Genomic DNA, 18,740 nt, shown 5'->3' with positions numbered 1-18,740 from the left:
GATGAAAACTAATTTTACGTTTGAATTATAGAGAAAGCAATATAAAGAACCATTTTAATAGTCTTGCATCTATCAGAAGCTCTTTCCACTTCGAACCATCACAGTTCGCACACGACGTATCTGTAAAGAGAGGCGAGATAAAAGTTTTTGTTTGTTCCACGACACGCGGCGTAGATATCATTCACTGTCAGAAACACTAACATGCCTCATGTTTTAGGAACTACAATATTTTCGCTAAAGGTACTATTTTCGATATCGTTGTTTGTTATTCGTCTGTAATTCGGGGCTTTTGTATATCTATAAATATCATAAAGTTTAGCTTTGGTTATTGGCTTATCTTTAAAACGAATACCTACACTTGCTTCCTTTATATGATATAAAGTAAAGTTATTAGATATGACATTAAGCTCTTGGTTTATTTATATGAAAATTAAAGAATAAAGAATAATAATTTAAAATAATAATTAATCCCTGAATAGTATCAAGTAATTTAAATAGTCAAATATGCATATTATGGACCATTGATTCTAAACATAAAAAACTAAATAATCTATCGAAAAAATTCAGTTGTCAGAATTTGTCTGTTTATGAACATAATAATTTGCACTATCTCTACCTGAGCAGAAACTCGCAACCGCAACTAATTATCTGTTGTGAATGTTTCACAAAATTGCGAACAACATCCGCCGATTTATTGAAACATTATTTGAATTCCGATATTTTCCGATATTGATAAATGAATTCAAAACATGTGGTTTTAACGTACTTACTACATATTACTGAAAAGTTTTATATTGTTATTTCGGTTATTTATTGATATTTGGGAATACCGTTCTGCGATTGTAAGCATTGCATCGCATAATGTAACCTCATGATGAATGTTTGACATTTGCTATAACAGTAAGAAACATGATTATTTTCTCAATAAAAGTCGCATGATCACCTTTTAGTGTTGAAGTTTCAGACTCTTATTATGACAACTACTTATATTTGTTCAATTCGTTTCGTTACGTTTTTATTGTAATTACTCCACTCTTAGACCGTAGCACTCCACGCGTAGACCGTAGGACTCCACTCGTAGACCGTAGCACTCCACTCGTAGACCGTAGCACTTCACTCGCTTTACAACCAAGATTGCTACGAATGTAGATACCAGATATAGATATTATTTCAAAATCTGACTGGTGATTCTCGTTACGCGGAATTCAATTGCACTTAATGAAAGAATTCTTCAACTGTATTATTTATTGGTATGAAGATAACCAGACAAATTATAAACAAAACATAAAAAATAGACTGTACACAGTGAATATTGTTATATCCAAGAAGCAATAATGACCTTGGTTGTTTACATGAATTAGGGGGACTTAGTAGATCCAATTTCCATAACAATTCGTACCGATTGGATTATGTTTCTATCGTTCATTTCTCTATTGCTTCATAAGCATCTTAGCAATAAGCGCTATCGATATAATACGACGGTTATATTTAGATAATCTTGCATTATCTATGAGATATGGATGGCTATATTATGAAGAATTGTATCCTATTCTGAGAGTAATCCTCTTATTATTAAACACACATTTTGAAGGTAAGTTCAGGTACGTTTTAGTGTTACGTATAACTATTATCGATCAAGTGTTTTACGGATTTTGATCTGAGTTAACTTATAACATAAATTAAAACACATTATCATTAGGAAGAAATGATTAGGTTTTTTCCTTAACTTTTGTTTTAATTACTGAAAAATGTACGAATTCGATCGCTCCCCTTTATATTTAAGCCTAGCAGAGAGCCTGCTTTAGCGTGCGAGACTGAATTCACAGCAAAGCGATCATTTGATCACTAACGAACCCCCTTCCCATTGATCTACTTTCCTTTACCTGCCTCACACTTTGACATCACACACACAAAGCCCTGGGAATTCAAACGACGAACTTATTCATGAACACAAAATAACACACGAAATTCTGATATCAGTTTCAACTGACTTTAATTTGGACGTTCAGTGAATACATTCACGGTTGTTCAGTTCGTATATAATGAACGTTGTTACATGTAATCCGAGATTGGGTGCATTCAGACCGGCTGGCAACTAATTAGCCAGAGTGAGCCGCCACAGAAGTGGTTCAAAGCCGCATCACAAAGCTAATGGTCATCCATTTGATAGGTCCATTCAATGCATTGCGGTACTGCGTGCCAATATTGATTTGACTGTCATATCGCTTTTGTTTTATTGTACTATTTGTATACAAAATGTTTCAAAGGGAAATCATTTGGCTGTTTTCAATGTTTATGCTAATTATTTGTTTATGCTGAATAGTGATGAACGCATTGGTCAGTTGCTTTTAGGTTATTGTTTCTAATCAATTACTATGTATGGATGTTTCGGCTGTAAAGAAGAGAAGGTGTCAAGAAGAAGACTTGTCTTATACATATTTTGAACGTAAAATTTGTTTGTAAAGTAATGGCATAAACAACGGATTTCCACACTCGAAAGAAGAAAATCTTAATCGTTAAAAACGCCATTACTCTTACCTTTCTTGCATAGTTAATATTCTTGTCACGTTTCGTCGCCATTCACGTGGAAGAAGTCACAAAAGGAAACAATATTTTTCAAATTTTATTCAAAAGTCACCGCACTTTACTTTTATGAATAGTACTTGGATACTATTTCAAATTCTCTTGAAGGTATCGTAGCATAATTGAAAACTATAGCTGTTGTTTCAAGTTTCTTAACAATTTCTATACCTGTAGTTGACTTAACCTTACCATTTCAAGACTATGATAGAACAATTTAGGATATTGACTGCTTCGTTCATGTAGCTGTCTGTTATGTTAATTTTGTTAAACTTGAAATTATTTTGTTATATTGTGTGCCTAGTTTGGTAACTATTCTAGTGTATGAAACAAAAACATACCTTTTAAATAATTAAAACTAAAAAATGCCATGTTATTGATATTTATTCTTGATGATGAAATATTGGTTCAAAAGAAATGTAAGCGTTTTTATGTCATATGCTTTCTTACTTAATTTTTCGATTTTATTAAAATACCTATCCATTACATCTAAACAGCTGTATTGTAGATATACCAGCTACGTCCCCAGCGTCTTCGAGAAATGAACTCAGCCTCTCTGCAAATGGATGTGATTTAGCTTTACATTGACATACTTTTTAGACGCGGAACTGAGCGTTGTGGAGCGTCACTTTTTGTTGCACGGCGTCTTGATTTCATTTTTAAAATATAATACTTACTTCCCAACTGTGAATTTATTTATCAATTCGACTTCCTGATCTTGACTTAATTAATGTCTTAATCGTTTTATTTGTTGGATAAAAAGTGGAAAACAGTAACCAATAAATTAATTAAAGATACGCTGTACCTCGTTTACCGTTATTCTAACTTTACGAAAAACGTTGGCTTAAAGCTACTAACGAAATGTACACTTAATTAGTAATTAAGATACAAACAAGAAAGGAGTCAATAGAAATACAACGCTAATGGTCATAACAAAAGCAATAGCGCCGGACTGAAATGTTTCAAATGATGATGTATAATTTAAAGCGGGTATTCTCAAAGGGAGGTCGGGAACCTTCGATGTAACCAGGTTGAAAGAACTAAAGGTCCTTCACCCTAAGTTGCATCTCACTGAACATGAAAAATAATTACCCTTTTGTATTTTTTATTTCCACGAGAAATATTACAGTTTGTCTACCAAGTATGAAATTACAGTTTTTTAAATTAACATTTTAAATGAAAGGGTTGGGTTAGGTTAGGTTAGGTTACAATTATTTTGTGACCCTTGATCGTGAATTGCTTCGCTTTGTCAAACCAGGCATATTACGCGTGGTCATTATATTTGTACGAAAATTCGTAGTTGCCCAGTATAAAACGTGCTCAACATTCTCAAAAATATTGACAGGCTCTGCCGAATTGCGCCACATAACGTTGAAAACACCATGACCGATATAACCGTTTTTACGAACCAATCTTTTAAGTTGAATAGCTTCAATAATACACCGTATTTTCACGTTCATCAGCGGAATGCGAAATCACTTGGCTATTAATTTATGCTCGACCATCGCTTGCTTTAGATAGCGTACCTTCTTGGAGATAATTAATATTCAATTATGACGGACGGTAGTTGCATCCTGCTATTCACTTGATTTAACCGAGACTGATCAATTTAGGTGGTATTACGGTAATTGTATTGAAGCATCAATTTCACGAACTCTATACTAGACGATATTTTACGATATTCCTTTGCAATAATATATTGAATATGTGTCCAAGGGACGCATAGCTTATTTTGGTTCCTACCGCCATTTGAATAAAACAGTATTTTTCCGGAGGTAAACTCTCTCATTATAAAGAAAAACGAAAATGACTCTTGACGTCTGTCTGTTGAAATTGAAGAGTTTAACCATTCAACCGATTTAACTAAAGTTAGCCGGAGTAATGCATTTTAACTAGCGAAATATGTACATTATATTCAAAACCATTGAAATAAATCCCGGTTAAAAGCTTCTATTATCGACACTATTGCTGATGCTATATGCGGCTATTGTCAAATATGAATTTTGTACGATTGGAGAGAATCCATTAGAGATCATCGGATGCGATGTGTTCTATTTTACTAAGCCGCTACACGTGCCTGCAGGCTTTATACCGACACTAGGTTAAAATAGCCTGAGACTTGGTTTAGATTTTATATCTACCACCGTTACAGTAGCACGATTATGTACAATCGGAACTAGTTTGACATTGAAAATGCAAAAATAGTTTCTACGACGTCCGTTAGAGGCACTGATCAGATTTTCATACGAAATGTTTTCGATATCTACCCGGTTGTCGAAACCCAATAGTAGTATAGAATCGGGCTACAGATCACCTGAGGCACTCGTGGCTAGTTGCACTCATCAGTCGGAAAACGATCAGTGGGTTCAGCAACCTTGGCGCGGATATTCCATAGATGGGTGGCCACCAAATACTATTTGAACTGACCGCCTCCGTGCTTTGGAGGGCACGTAAAAGTCTTGTTGTTGTCAATAAGATAACAGTCGTTAAGCCATGTCAGAGGCCGTCGGGCAGCTTGAACAACTTTGACACTTTGTTGACCACTAACTAGATCGTCTTAGAAAATATAGATTAGGTTATTTTAGCTTGATAGTTATAAAAAATAAATATTTAGATTTATTCAGAAACAAGAAATAGCTATGAACAAAAAATCCCAAAAATAATATAACACCATTCCACAATTTCCATAGTTTTTATGTCCATAATTCGTAGGTAGCGCAAATCTTTTCGCGTGCAAATGTTACCCTTCCCGCACTTGATATAAAACGTGAAACTATTCTTCTGTATGATACGAGGACGTGCGTCGTTATTTTTCTACACCTGAGTTTTATGTGGGATAATAGAATATGCGCATTAAGCTTCTAGGTTAATTGCTATATTTAATGTTTATTTTATTTATTTTTTATAACCACTGGCACGTTTTTCTCGAATGAGTAAGCAGTAGGTTTAAAACGGACATTTCTAAAGTACTAAGAACTATGATACAAGTGCGGAACATTATTATGTATTGAAATTATATTGTAACGAACGCTCGTCTTTTTTCGTGTTGGGTAGAAAGTTAAAAAAAATGTTTTATGCCTAATATAAAAATGTGTAATAGTTATTTAAAAAAGATTTTCTTTTTTACAGATAATGGAGATTCGAAGTAATTATTGGTAAGTACTGACTCACTAATCTTCATATACAGCGTAATACCTAGGTACACGAAATATATTTAAGAATTTATTTTTAGTACTTAACATCAAACAATATTCAGGAGTGTAAAATAAATGCTACCTATCACTACTCAGCTGCTCGGCCTCTGGATCTATTTTAGGAATTGCGAATGAGTTAGACCAAAATCTACTCGCTAGCAGGTTGGGCACTTCACATACCTTTAAAAATAGTTAGATGGCCAATTTTAGTAGCAAGTGTTATTTCATACTTCTTACTAAATTTGACTTCCTTCATGGCGCAGTGGTTTACGTCGCCACGGCGCTACCATTGCGCCGGGAGGTTGAGGGTTCGATACCCACACGGGACAATTATTTGTGTCCGTTGTTTGTACGCCTGTAAAAGTCCCCGCGACACAAAAGCAATTCTTAATGCGGGAGTAGTCTTTTTAATGAAAAAAAATTACTTGAACACTTATTATACCAACGACAAGCGATAGATTAAATCAATGCCGTCGATTTTATTAAGTTTCATTAATTCAAGTAAATATTTAAATTAACTGCATATTCATAGCTATAGTCGCATCTGATGGTGCGAGTCACAGGTGTGCTTCCCTGAAATTGGTCCCGCGATGAGCCGCCCTGGATATTGCTATAGTACATCAAAATTATTGTCGTCTTCCGCTTGATTTATATGGCGGTTTATCATCCAAGAATGACTGAGGACACGCTCTGATGAAACAAACAATTTGTGGCAAACTATTGGTGTAATATACAAACTAAACTATTTCATTTAGGACTTAACAGCTCTTTTAACGGGGAACTTTAAAAATATAAGCGGCCAAGTTAAAAAGCAACAGAAAAAAATGATGATTTACTATAACTATAGCATAAATATAAGTAAATATACTTTCTATAAAGTTAACTAAACTAAACGACGATAATTGGCAATCTATTAGCTACGATTGTTTGCACAATACGTTGCAACAGTAAACGTAGAAAACAGTATAAAATTATACGACATAATTCCTAACATTTTTATCCTTTTTTTAAGCATCTCTCAATTAAATCAAGAGCCATCTATTCAAAATCAGTCGTTACAATTGCGAGCGCTCGTATCTGTTACCGAAAATAATGAGACGAAAAATATTGCGGTTTTGTTATTGTCTTTTTTTCTACATAAAAATAGATAAAGAAAAATGTTTCGTCTAATAGGCATGTTGTATAATGTAACTGAATAACTATATTACAATTTGAGGCAGTACAATACCATTGTTGCTAACCTAGTTTTAGAATTTTTTGATCCGAAGATCAGATGCAATTATGTTTGCAACATCTTAACAATTAACAAACAAACAACAGCCAAAATGTTGAAGTCAATAAGATCAATTTGACATGCGTTAACAATAATCTTGAATAAAAAATCATAACAACATTGAAGGTCAACTTCAGTTTCTTTTCAAGGCCGTTTGTTGTGACGTTATTTCATACTTCCAGAGCTCTCGTTGCGCCAAAGGACGTCCTCATAAAACGTACGAAGGTCAAACCGACTAGTGGTGACCACTTAACCACACCGCACCATAAATACGGTAAAAGCAACTTTTATTTCAATAGACCGCAACCCATTTTAATAAATGTATAAGCTACCCTTTCGGTTTTCATACGAGAAAAGGTATCTTTTGTGGTAGTTTCAATTATATAGAGATGGAGATATAGTTGTAAAACAGTGTACATTTTCAGTTTGTGGGACGGAAAGGTCAAGCCTGGATTAATTTACCTACTCGTAATTTGTACATTATAAAGTGTGCCAGTCGTACGTATATTATGTATGCGTACACTTTATGACTTTAAAGTACACAATGTACACATGTTCGGATTCATTTTGATTTAATTTGAAAAACTTCCCTCTATATTATTAGCTCCTTCGCAATATACTTTTTTTTACAAAATATTGCCGATTGCGCGATGTATGTTTTATATTCGCGAATTAACAAAGTTCCTAGATACTATTTACAAGTATATGACGAATACTTACTAAAGTTGAAACCCCTGAACATTGAAGAATTTAGGCAACTCGCACCGGATGAAGCGAACTATCTTTACCTAAACTAAGTTATGCTAACTTTACAATTAGTTACAGTTACTTAACTCTAACAAAATAATTCACTTAGTAGACCTTGAAGTGAACAATAAACCATTGTCCGTTCTAACAGCGGAAAAGTAAAATTAATGTCAAACGTTTTCGCTGAGTGCCTTTAATTTATGACGAGTAATTATTACCGCTCTTTATTTGGACAAAACATGAACTGGCCAGATTACAACCATTCCACAAGAAGTCCTTTAAACTTAATGGGGTAATATTTTTTCCATTTACCCTGTCATCTATGATTTACTGCTACGGTGCTACGGAGTGAGGGCTCTACGTCAATATGCTACGGTGATCGTAGCGGGTCTACGAATATTTTATGACTGCGGCCAAGTTACGGAGGTGGAAACTTAAAATATATGAAAGTGGTACACTCAAAATTTATGTATATTTGCAAGAAGTTACTTTAATATATTTTAGACGTATTGTTCCTTTCGTGTATGAGTAAAAAGTAGTTTACAGTAGAATATTTTTTTTTTATTTTTAAATTCGTAAAAATGGTTTCTACATTTTAGCAAAATACGTAAACTTTTATTCATCAAAGAGTGCTCTGTTAACATCTCATTAAACTTTGTCTGATTCTACATATACGTGTATTAGCTACCTCCACGGAACCAACTAACGTAAGCTTTAATATAACTTTTTATTTGTGTTAGTTCTAGCGAAATTATTTCACACGTAACAGGAAAGGTTTAGAATATAGCGTTTTACTATATAAAGTAAAAACTATATATATACGGAAACATAATCGTATTTTTGTATCTGTATTTTGTTAATAAAATAAAACCTAAGGTGATATAAGCTATTCAAATCTAATCCACAGGGTTTACTATTCCTTGTGTTGTAGCTACAGTCAAAACTATCTCAAGCTCTCAATCTAGGGTAAGAAAAAACTAGTTTAACAAAAACTTAGCAAGACCATATTTCATTGCCTCACTGGTTCTATAACAGAAGCGACCGTTCACCCTAACTTCAAACTACAAAATCTGCTCCCAACTTTCGGCAATATAACTTTTCAAATTCATAACTATTAACGATTTAAAATCGTCAGTTGACTTGAAGTAGACAGGTTTAGTTCCACTTTTCCAGTGCATTTGCTTCGAGAGCTGATGCATCAAGTGGCGAGACTCTCGGGAGATTTGCTCGAGAATCGAAGGCGACGATAAGATCTTTTAGTACCGCTTTATAGGTGTTAGCTAAGTACGCTATCACTTGTTATCCGATAACAAGTGATAGCGTACTTGAATTTTTATTGTATGATCATACAAAGTGCATAAAGTGAGGAAAATGTAAAAAAAATTTAGTACTCTTTGTTTTATATCGACATTATTACAGAGAAACATTTTGGGAATCATTTTGAGATTGCGAATGTTAGTTCCGTGTAATACAAATTCAGTTTCTCAATGATATCAATGTTGCACACCAATTTTCTGATAAGAATCACAGGAGCTAAGGCAAAACAAAAAATACTGAGTGAATCAGGAAATTATTTAAAAACTACCTTTTTAAACTGTCTCTTGAACATTGTCTAGGGCCGGAGTTTAGTTAATTTTGACCTACAACTTGGCCAGTTCTAATACACCGGCCAACATAAATGCTTCAAAGTCATTTCCGCATAAAAATACACTTCATTCAACGCTTAATACCATTGTTGTTAACGTCTTTGTTATCGAGAACAAAGGCTTACCTCACAAAGAGTAATCAAAAATTTGCCTTATTTACATACAGAGACAGGACTTTTGAAGGCACATTCTTTCATAATTTGCTAAAACAAACATTCAACGCTTTTATGAGCTTAAGTTTAATGCTCGGGACGTTTTTTTATGACCTGAAGTCTTCTCTTAATTGTGCTATGTTGCGTTAACATAAAATGAACACATTGTTTTGTCAAATGACAATCCTTTTTATGAAGGTCGGCTTAAGGTTTTAGAAGAAAAAATACCTACAAAGTAAATGTCGACTGAAAATATGACTAAAATACCTACGTCTTTGACTGCTCATAATGTTATTTTGCCCATCAAAATTAACACATGACAATATACAATCCATCAATCTTTAAAATTTCATCTAAATCCGTTTAGCAGTTTAGTCAAGTTAATTTAGCTTAACTTTTTAACAATAATGGGGACTTAAACTATTTAAAACAGTTCTATTAAATCCTTTACACGATAAAGTGCGGTGTAGTCGATGTGTTTAAACAACTTACCACCCATTTTAGAGGTACATTATCAAAGCAAAAATTGCCAAGCGAAACAGCTCGTTGGTTTTAAAAGCAAAATAGATGAACATGAGTGTGGGGTGCGGCGGCCAGACCACAGATAAATGAGCTCACTCAACTTTCGGTATTACTGCCACCTCATACTTGTTTTTCACCAATAACTAGTTGTTAGTAAATGATCAGTGAATTCAGCAACCTTTGATTGGATGTTCCAAAGATCGGTGAACGCTTAATGGTATTTGTGCTGAGGTTCTTCGTACTTCGGAGGACGCTAAAAATCAGTCGCGGTGTCAATTAGACAACAGTCATAGGCCATTTAGGCGGGTAGTTCTGCTTTGACACAAGGTTGAATACCACCTATACGATACAATTTATACCATCCCATAACGCAAAAGCATAAGAAGTCTGAATAATACGACAAGTTCATTCTTTATTGCGTAGTTACTTCTGATGTTTGTTACACCATACTAGAAATGTATTGCCTTCGGTTGTGCAATAGATAAAATTTTAACGCCCTTGAATCCTCACCTTTGCACTACCTCATTATGAATCATACAGTACATCTGAAACTATAGTTCAAACATCATAAGAGAGGCGCAAAACTCAATTTTCATTAAATAAAACAAATATCGAAGCTTCGTACTTTACTTTGTAGCTGAACACGTGCAGTGAAATCCAGAAACAACTTTATGAAAAAATATTTCGTAATTCCGAACTGAATTGATCGAATATTTCAGAGAAATCTGTACGATATCTCTGTTATGGACTTGAATTTTCAGAGTAAAGTCGGTCACGAGTTCGTAATTACAAATGCAATTTGACCGGTGCACGGTATCCGACGGATCCAATTGATATGATTCATTATGATAAGCTTGAAATCCCATACTGTGGTTCTGCTGGGGTAATGAGAAATCCTTATGTTGATGACAGACATTTCCTTGTCAGTTTGTGGCCCACGAAGTTTTGTGCATTTTACCAATTCTACATATTTTCTAACAGAGTGTAGGAGCAAGGTTTCCTTAGGATTAATAAATTGAAACTTGCTGAATTTTTGCATTTGCTCTTAAGATTGCATCAATGCATACTTATGTATTTTTCCGACAGCTTCAATTTAAATTCTTTTCTCGAAAATATTGCTTTAACATTTCACCGTTGTAATTGAAAACATGAAAATGCTATTACAGAGTTGAACGTTTAATGCACGTTGCGTTTTCTTTTATTTTGCTATTAGATCGAACTCTCGACCAGACAGCATTCATATAAAAGAAAACGAACAAATATTTTACTGCCTGCAGCCTGTATTCACCGTCACATGGCTGAAAAATACGAAATCTCTCACTTCGGATACGTGAAAGCAAATCTTTGTCACTCGTTAATGTAAAAGTATAAATAAAAATTACTTATCAGAAAGAGCAATTAGAGAAGAGCAATACATAGTAAATTTAAAGAAGACTGTTAAGTTAAATTCGTTACCCTTCCGTACTTCATGTGAACCATAACATTTCGTAACACTGATCGTGTTGAGGAAAAAGAGTTAACCTGATATCAAGTTTTTCAAAATGCACAAAAAATGCCTCGTGTTACCGCAATTTTTCCAAAACTAAACACATTACCAAGAATTTGATCGTGAGCCAAACTCATCAGTATTTAACCGCATTAGCCTTATAGGAAGAGGTAAGTGCAAGCCGTCGCGCCACCCCACCGTCGATGTCAACCGGTGCGGTGGAAATCCAATAGCGATTCGGTGTATCGAATAATCTGTTTAAAATCTTACCCTTGCTACAGGCAGGTTCTCGCTTATACTCAGGCACAAACGTTGTTTGTGAATCGAACTCCTGACCAAACAGTATTCAAAGCAATTCAAGGTGACGATTGTTTTATTTTGTAGACTATTGCTGTTTGTGTTTAACTTAAAGTCTTTGCCTAAAGGTAAACAATACAATTCTGTACTCAAACGCATATTACGTTACTTTAATAATTACCTAAACAATGCTTACGAAGCGAAACATAGAACCACTTACATCAAATTAGTACACTCATAAACATGAAGGTACAGCGTATAAAATGAGCGTCCCTCAACAAGTCACTATCTGTCAACTCTATTACTTAATAGACTACGACATAATACACCGCTTCTAAATAGGCCTTCACCGTTACCCGCGCAAATCTATGCTCACTCGTAATTCCACTCACCCTTTGTACGCGACAGTACTTACGCTTTGTACGTCACGTTCGCTCAACAATGAAACCATGAATATGTACAGTCACCAACAAAAGTGGTTTATCAAATGCAAATTTCAAGGTTTACGTCCGCTTATAGCCTATTTAATAATCTGTGGATGAGCTTTACAGAACATAAATTTTGTAATGGTTCAAGTTTATTTCAGATAGTCTTTATGTACCTGTATGTGTATGTCTGCTACATTTTACTGCCGATTATACGCTTGGATATGACGTCGTCGATTTAATTCGAATGTCATTGTAGTTTGGACATTCATAACTATAGACTTTCAAAGATCTTCGCAAAAACAATTCGTAAAAACCATTTCCTCAAATCCGAATCGTGTCTAAAACAGTAATCAAGACCACATTTTCCTTAAAACTAAAGCAATTACTCAAAAACCGTTCAACCAAATTGAGGAAAAACACCTCAAACAATCATTCTTTTTGTGTTCATTGTAAATTGATATTGATGTGACTGCATCCATCCTGTACCCATTCATTTGTTCTAGGAGAATTATGAAATCATTAATATAGTGTGTCTACGTAACGACCGCGATCAATCAATGACACTTTTCGGTGATATCATTATTTTGTGACGGAGTTGTTTTGCATTATTCATTTTGTTTATAGAAGCGATTGATGTTATAAAGCTCTTAGACTAAATTGAGAGATTTGAGGTCATTTTAAAGTGATAACTTTAAAACATGGATTTGGCAGAGAACTAAAGTCGTACAGCTAGTGTTATTTCAAGTTTTGAGAGATTAATAGATAGGTATAGTTACTCAAGTTGTAATTTCTAATAGTAAACTTAAATCATCTATACATTTCCTAAACATGGCAAGTCTTATTTGACGCAAAATCTTACGTACTGTAGATATTCCTAAACACCAAACCATTCGTGCTTACTATCTGAAGTAAAAAGGGCACCCAATCACAAAACATTCGTCCACTATAAATCAAAGGACGATTGCAACCCGGCGACTTCGTGACGTCATAATTAATGAACAAGCCAAGACTTCCCCGACTGTTATCTACACCATCTTCACTATTTACACTAATTGTATTACTATCGCTATCTCCCTCACGCACCGTGTCAACAAGGAAAACTTATTCGTTCCTAATAGTAGGATACCACTCAATCTAACCTCTATTTATTATTTATGTGGTATCACAAACGACTAGTTCGCTATTGTTAAAGAAAAAGATTATTTGGTACAAGTTCAAAAGGAAAATTGTAACGCAACCATAATTTATGATAGTGTTTTTGTACCTATTTAGATGTATTGTATATTTATTGTTTTTTAAAGATCTTTCTTTACGTTTATATTTAGTAAAAACATGAAAGTAAAGACAAAAGAGACATTTAAAACCGGTAACATTGTGTATATGAAATTCACTTTGCCTGATGGTAGTTTCCAATAAAAGCAAAAGATTGCAAGAGTGAACCTACAACATATATTATGTAATAAATTTCAGAAATCAAAAACTATAAATCTCCTTTCATTTAGTAAGTAGTAATTTCAAATTTTTCATTGAGTAATTGCACAATATGCCACGTTTGCATATTATACACAATTCATAATCCACGACTCTAGGTGTAATTTATACACAAATTCGTCTATTGCATGTCTAGAGGCAACTTAATACTAATAATATGACCAATGAAAACATTTTGTAGCAAGTTCTTTTACGTAATTCAAAATTACATCTAATACTCCTTCATCTTCTAAACTTCTACTGCCTGATACAAACGTAGTTAAAAAATGTATACTAATAACCAGGAAGAAACATTACTTACTAAGTCATTATGTAAACATTACTTACTGTCTGTCTGTTTGCACAAAATCCATCAACTTGCAACGGACTTGGACATTAATATTCTTTGAAAGAGTCACGGTCCAGAGCTAAGATATATGGGGCTATTATATCATGAGGCTGCTCAATATTTTTAAGGAGCAACGCTTGCAGGTATGTGGGGGAAGCCTTCAATAAATCACCGCGGGCCGGCGGTCGCTTCACTGAACATTCGACGAGCTCATTTCGAAGGACTCCTGTCGAGAACGCCTAAAATGTGACGACGTTTATAAGGCTTTTGTTTGTACGAAATTAAAAAAGTATGCAGATTTCAGTTGCTCATTATTGTTTTTTCGGTAGCTGTTAACGTTAATGTTTTGGTTTTTATTTATATATCTGAAATATTTTAAAAGTAAAATGGGTATAAACGACGCACGTACAATATTTATTTTATTTTGAAGAAGTATAAATGACAAACAATATTAAAGGTACTCGGTTATATGAACAATAGCCCAGTAACACGGAACTAACATACTCTCGTACCTAAATTATCTTCACAACTACACAAAAAGTAACAAAAGGAAAAGAAAATAAAAATCTTATTATTTATCCTCCCATTTGGCTGGTATATTGTAACATTCCTCAAAGGGCGCAGATTGTCCGGAAAACATAAAAACTTACAAGGTTTCGTGGTAACGACAACTTGGGACGCAATTATTTTTGTCGGACAAACTACGGAGCAATCAGGAATGTTATTTAACGAACTGTTCATAAGGCTTTTCTTTACTTCTCTATATAGGCTCAGAGATTTCTCGCAATCTCGAAGAAATTAAGAGTTTATTCGACTTCGAAAGATTATTACACTGTTGGGATTTGATATTCTCTGTAAAAGCTACGCGTTGTAATTACGTACTTAATAAAGATATTAATAACGCCCTTGTATTAATGACTAGCTGACCCGCGCAACTTAGCTTGCGTCACCTAAGAGAATGGGTCAAAATTTTCCCCGTTTTTGTAATATTTTTCGTTGCTACTCCTAATGACCGTAGCGTGATGTTATATAGCCTATAGCCTTCCTCGATAAATGGGCTATCTAATAGTGAAATAATTTTTCAAATCGGACCAGTAGTTCCTGAGATTAGCGCGTTCAAACAAACAAACTCTTCAGCTTTATAATATTAGTATAGATAGATAAATCAATTTTACATGTCCCAAAATGTAGGTCGATCAAAAATTCACAACGTTTCCGAGCTTTGTGGCACATCACAATCAACAAGTCTATTACAACAACACACGCAACTAAAAATAACATTTAAAAACGTTCTATTTCCGCGAACAGAGTTTGCAGGAAATTGGAAAGCCTATTTCAATTGTTCCGGCGGTGGAGTGACGTCACCAAGGCCCGACAACTCTGTTCTAATTTCACTACAGACAGACTGATGAACAGATTTTCCCGATGCTCAATAATAGAGCTGCTTTTAGAACAAACTTTTGGGACAATTTGAATAGAGCTCGCGTCGATTCTATTTCTACAAACTTGAAACTTTCGACTCGAACATCTTAGTTTATTATTCTATACAAAACACAATAACATACATCCCTACAGCCAGTAGTTTGCTATACCTCTGTAAGACTGGAGTCTTTAAATCCAAAACTGAAAAGGAAGTCTTATTTAGTTAAAGTCTTCAGACTCAATTTATTTATTCATAGCGGTCTAATTAAAGGATCTTTCGAGGTTTCCTCATTTATTATCAACTTGTAAAGCCCTTCCTGGTATCTAAGTCCCTTCATAATTTGATTTATTTCCAATTTTTCGTCAAACCGGCGAAAAATTATTCCGTTCCATTGAAAACATTGAATGGAATTGGAACAGCCTTTGTTCTTTGAACTCTTTGATGAAGAATGCATATCCGGGGGGCTGTAATAAAAAAAATCAGAGGATTTTTGTCCACTGAGACTGAAGCACTATCAGTTTCGAGTTGATTACTTTTGGTATTTTCGACGTAAAGCAGTTTTTTTGGTAAGTTGCGGACTTTTACGATACGAACAAACACACTCGTAATGTCATGTCTTTTAATTAGTTTTTATGGTGCAATAAACAATTATAAATCACAAATAAACTCAGTAATAATGTCTCAAACAATGCTAAAGTTTAAAATCATCCTTTCTATTTATCAGTATAAAATAAAAGCAGTAATATTTTCGACTATAAAACCGGCCGGTCAAAGATCAAGGGTTCCTTCAGATGGGCCGGTGTAGGACACAACGACGTCGTGAAACATTTCCAACACGGATGTCGGTGATAACCCTAGTGGATGATTAAAAAGTTACGACCGAAAATTTGGGATTCACACGAGGAGTGTAGTAATATACTATGGTTATGAGTTATTATAGTATATTTTAATATTTCATTTTCGCTAGAATTTACGGTTCAAATGATAGATGTAGTTCCAAATGTTTTAAACGATGATGTTTTTAAAATAATGAATTATACACGTGCGGTAAAAACATCTAGCGTAAGTTGATTTGATTCTTACCTTGACTACATTGTCTTTGTTATCTCTAAGCATAAGCAATTGATATAAATATTGCTGTTTAATATTGTAATCATTTGAAAAGTTCTCTTTTATATTCTGAACATTAAAAAAAAAATACACCAATTACAATTACTAGCGTAAAAGATACAAATAGTAATGCGCAATCATCGTGCAAAGTATCAATTAATACTTTAGTACTCTACCTTTGTAACCTCGGTCCTCTTCGAGAACGAAATCTTACGAACAACCCAAGCTAATTTCATATCCAATAACAGCAAAGTTCGAAGATAACCACAATCTCGTTGCTCCCACGATCTGTGTAACTACAGATGAATTGCTCAAACTTGTAGGTATGCACGTGTGTGGCAATTTGCGAGACATCGTTACTGGGGCCAACTGAACCGTAATAACAAGGCGATGTCCTGAGTTTTACTTCCCTGTCTGTATTACAGACATGTGCCGTGATTATAACGGAATATGAATATGTTAAACTGTTTACATGTAGGTAGTGGTCCCTTTTGTTAGTCGTAACTAGTTAGTAGTTTTGCAAAACAACTTTCGAGAGACAGTTCGTAGTCCTTGTTGATCTTTATATAGTGTTATTGATAACTGATGACACAACATTAATGTGTACGCTTTAAAGTCAACTCAGGAGAAATAATTAGTACGAAAGACTTAATAACAAAATTTTATTCTTGTCATAGAATCACAGATAGTATGTTCGTATAATATATACCTACCAAATTACTCTTCAATGTGCTCAATATTTCAACATTTTACGATCATTTAGTTAAGTAAGGGGGTATTGTATTACATATTATATGGTATAATGTAGGTATACGTCTGTCCATGCCTGGGTCATATCTAACAATCAACCACTTCAACATGCGTATGAGTATTTTATATAATGCTTGTGTTTATATCTCAGACGACTCTCTAGTATGCTCTGAAGTCTGAACAAATTTATCTTGTAGGTCAAAGAATGAACCAGACAAGTATTCAGTCTACTCCCACGCTTCATAACAAAGTATGTATGAGAACGACATAGGTACAGTTATGAGTTTTGTTCTTCATATTCTCGTGGTAAGTAATTACCTTTTGTGTTAGGGTTTGCCTTTGACTGAGCGAAACAACTGTTAGTTGACAATTACTTATACTCACCACCATTATTGGTGATTGTAGAAACATTTACTTCAGCTTAGCTACCTACTAGCTAAATATATAAACTCGGTAGTTAATGGCAGTGTTGCAAGATTGGCCATTCTATAAACGCCCGCTTATACGCCAATGCAAAATGAATTTCGTACATCTTCACTGTTCCGCTAGGTAAACTAAGATAAGCAAAGAAAACAAAGCAATTCGTAACTTAGTTACAAATACATAATTTCGCAAAGTTTCGCAATTATCAGAACACAAATATTGACGGTAAATAAAACAATCAACGCTAAAGAATCACATCGCTTAAGCTGTACGGTTCACCAATTTGGCGCGAACTTGCCAAACGTAATTATTATTTTATCACCGACGACAAAAAAATGAAGAAAAAAAGTTTACACGAGACGGGACTTCGTTCAGAAACTCGTCAGCAACTGCTAACAAACCAATTAAGGGGAAAAAAATATTGTGTATAATTTTTTTTCGTTGCGAATATCAAAAAGGAAGTACAAAGGCGATGGGCGTGATCTGAAGGACTTGTAATTTCGCCTCAGGCCGTCCTACAATTAGCGAGCTTCAACCTACTTTGTTAGTCAACACCCACTTCAGATAGCAATGGGCTGATCCTCTCTGCCACACCCGTCAACTTGTCCCGACAAACTTGAAATCAGTTTACAAAGTAACCTTATATATTCTTTCGACAAGTAATTATGCCATTTGAGTATTTCTGTGTCTTTACTTAAAATGAGTTTTTTCGAGGATCTCCTTAAAAAGGTTCTTCGGGATTTGTTCGATATTAAATACGAGCTAAGGATTTAGTGACTACGAGAGTACTGAAATCGTTTTATTGAATTGTAAACATGTTTTGAAAACGCGACTGTTTAATCCAACAGGATGTCTAAATTCTGAGACAAGCTCGTAATAGTATTTATTGA

The 18,740-nt window shown here is 34.4% G+C and overlaps 1 protein-coding gene across 1 annotated transcript in view; it reads left to right on the top strand.

The window, feature by feature from the left end:
- The window catches only part of rsh (Rap GTPase activating protein radish), a 131,004-nt gene that overhangs the window by 28,857 nt on the left and 83,407 nt on the right, over positions 1–18,740 (top strand). Inside the window, exon 2 of the mRNA XM_076120917.1 lies at positions 5,710–5,735. The gene's annotated coding sequence lies outside the window, so the exon portion shown is untranslated. The remainder of the gene's footprint in view (positions 1–5,709; positions 5,736–18,740) is intronic.

The sequence above is a fragment of the Anticarsia gemmatalis genome, chromosome 12, assembly GCF_050436995.1.
Source record: "Anticarsia gemmatalis isolate Benzon Research Colony breed Stoneville strain chromosome 12, ilAntGemm2 primary, whole genome shotgun sequence".
NCBI lineage: Eukaryota > Metazoa > Arthropoda > Insecta > Lepidoptera > Erebidae > Anticarsia > Anticarsia gemmatalis.
This window is presented reverse-complemented; position numbering and strand designations above follow the sequence as displayed.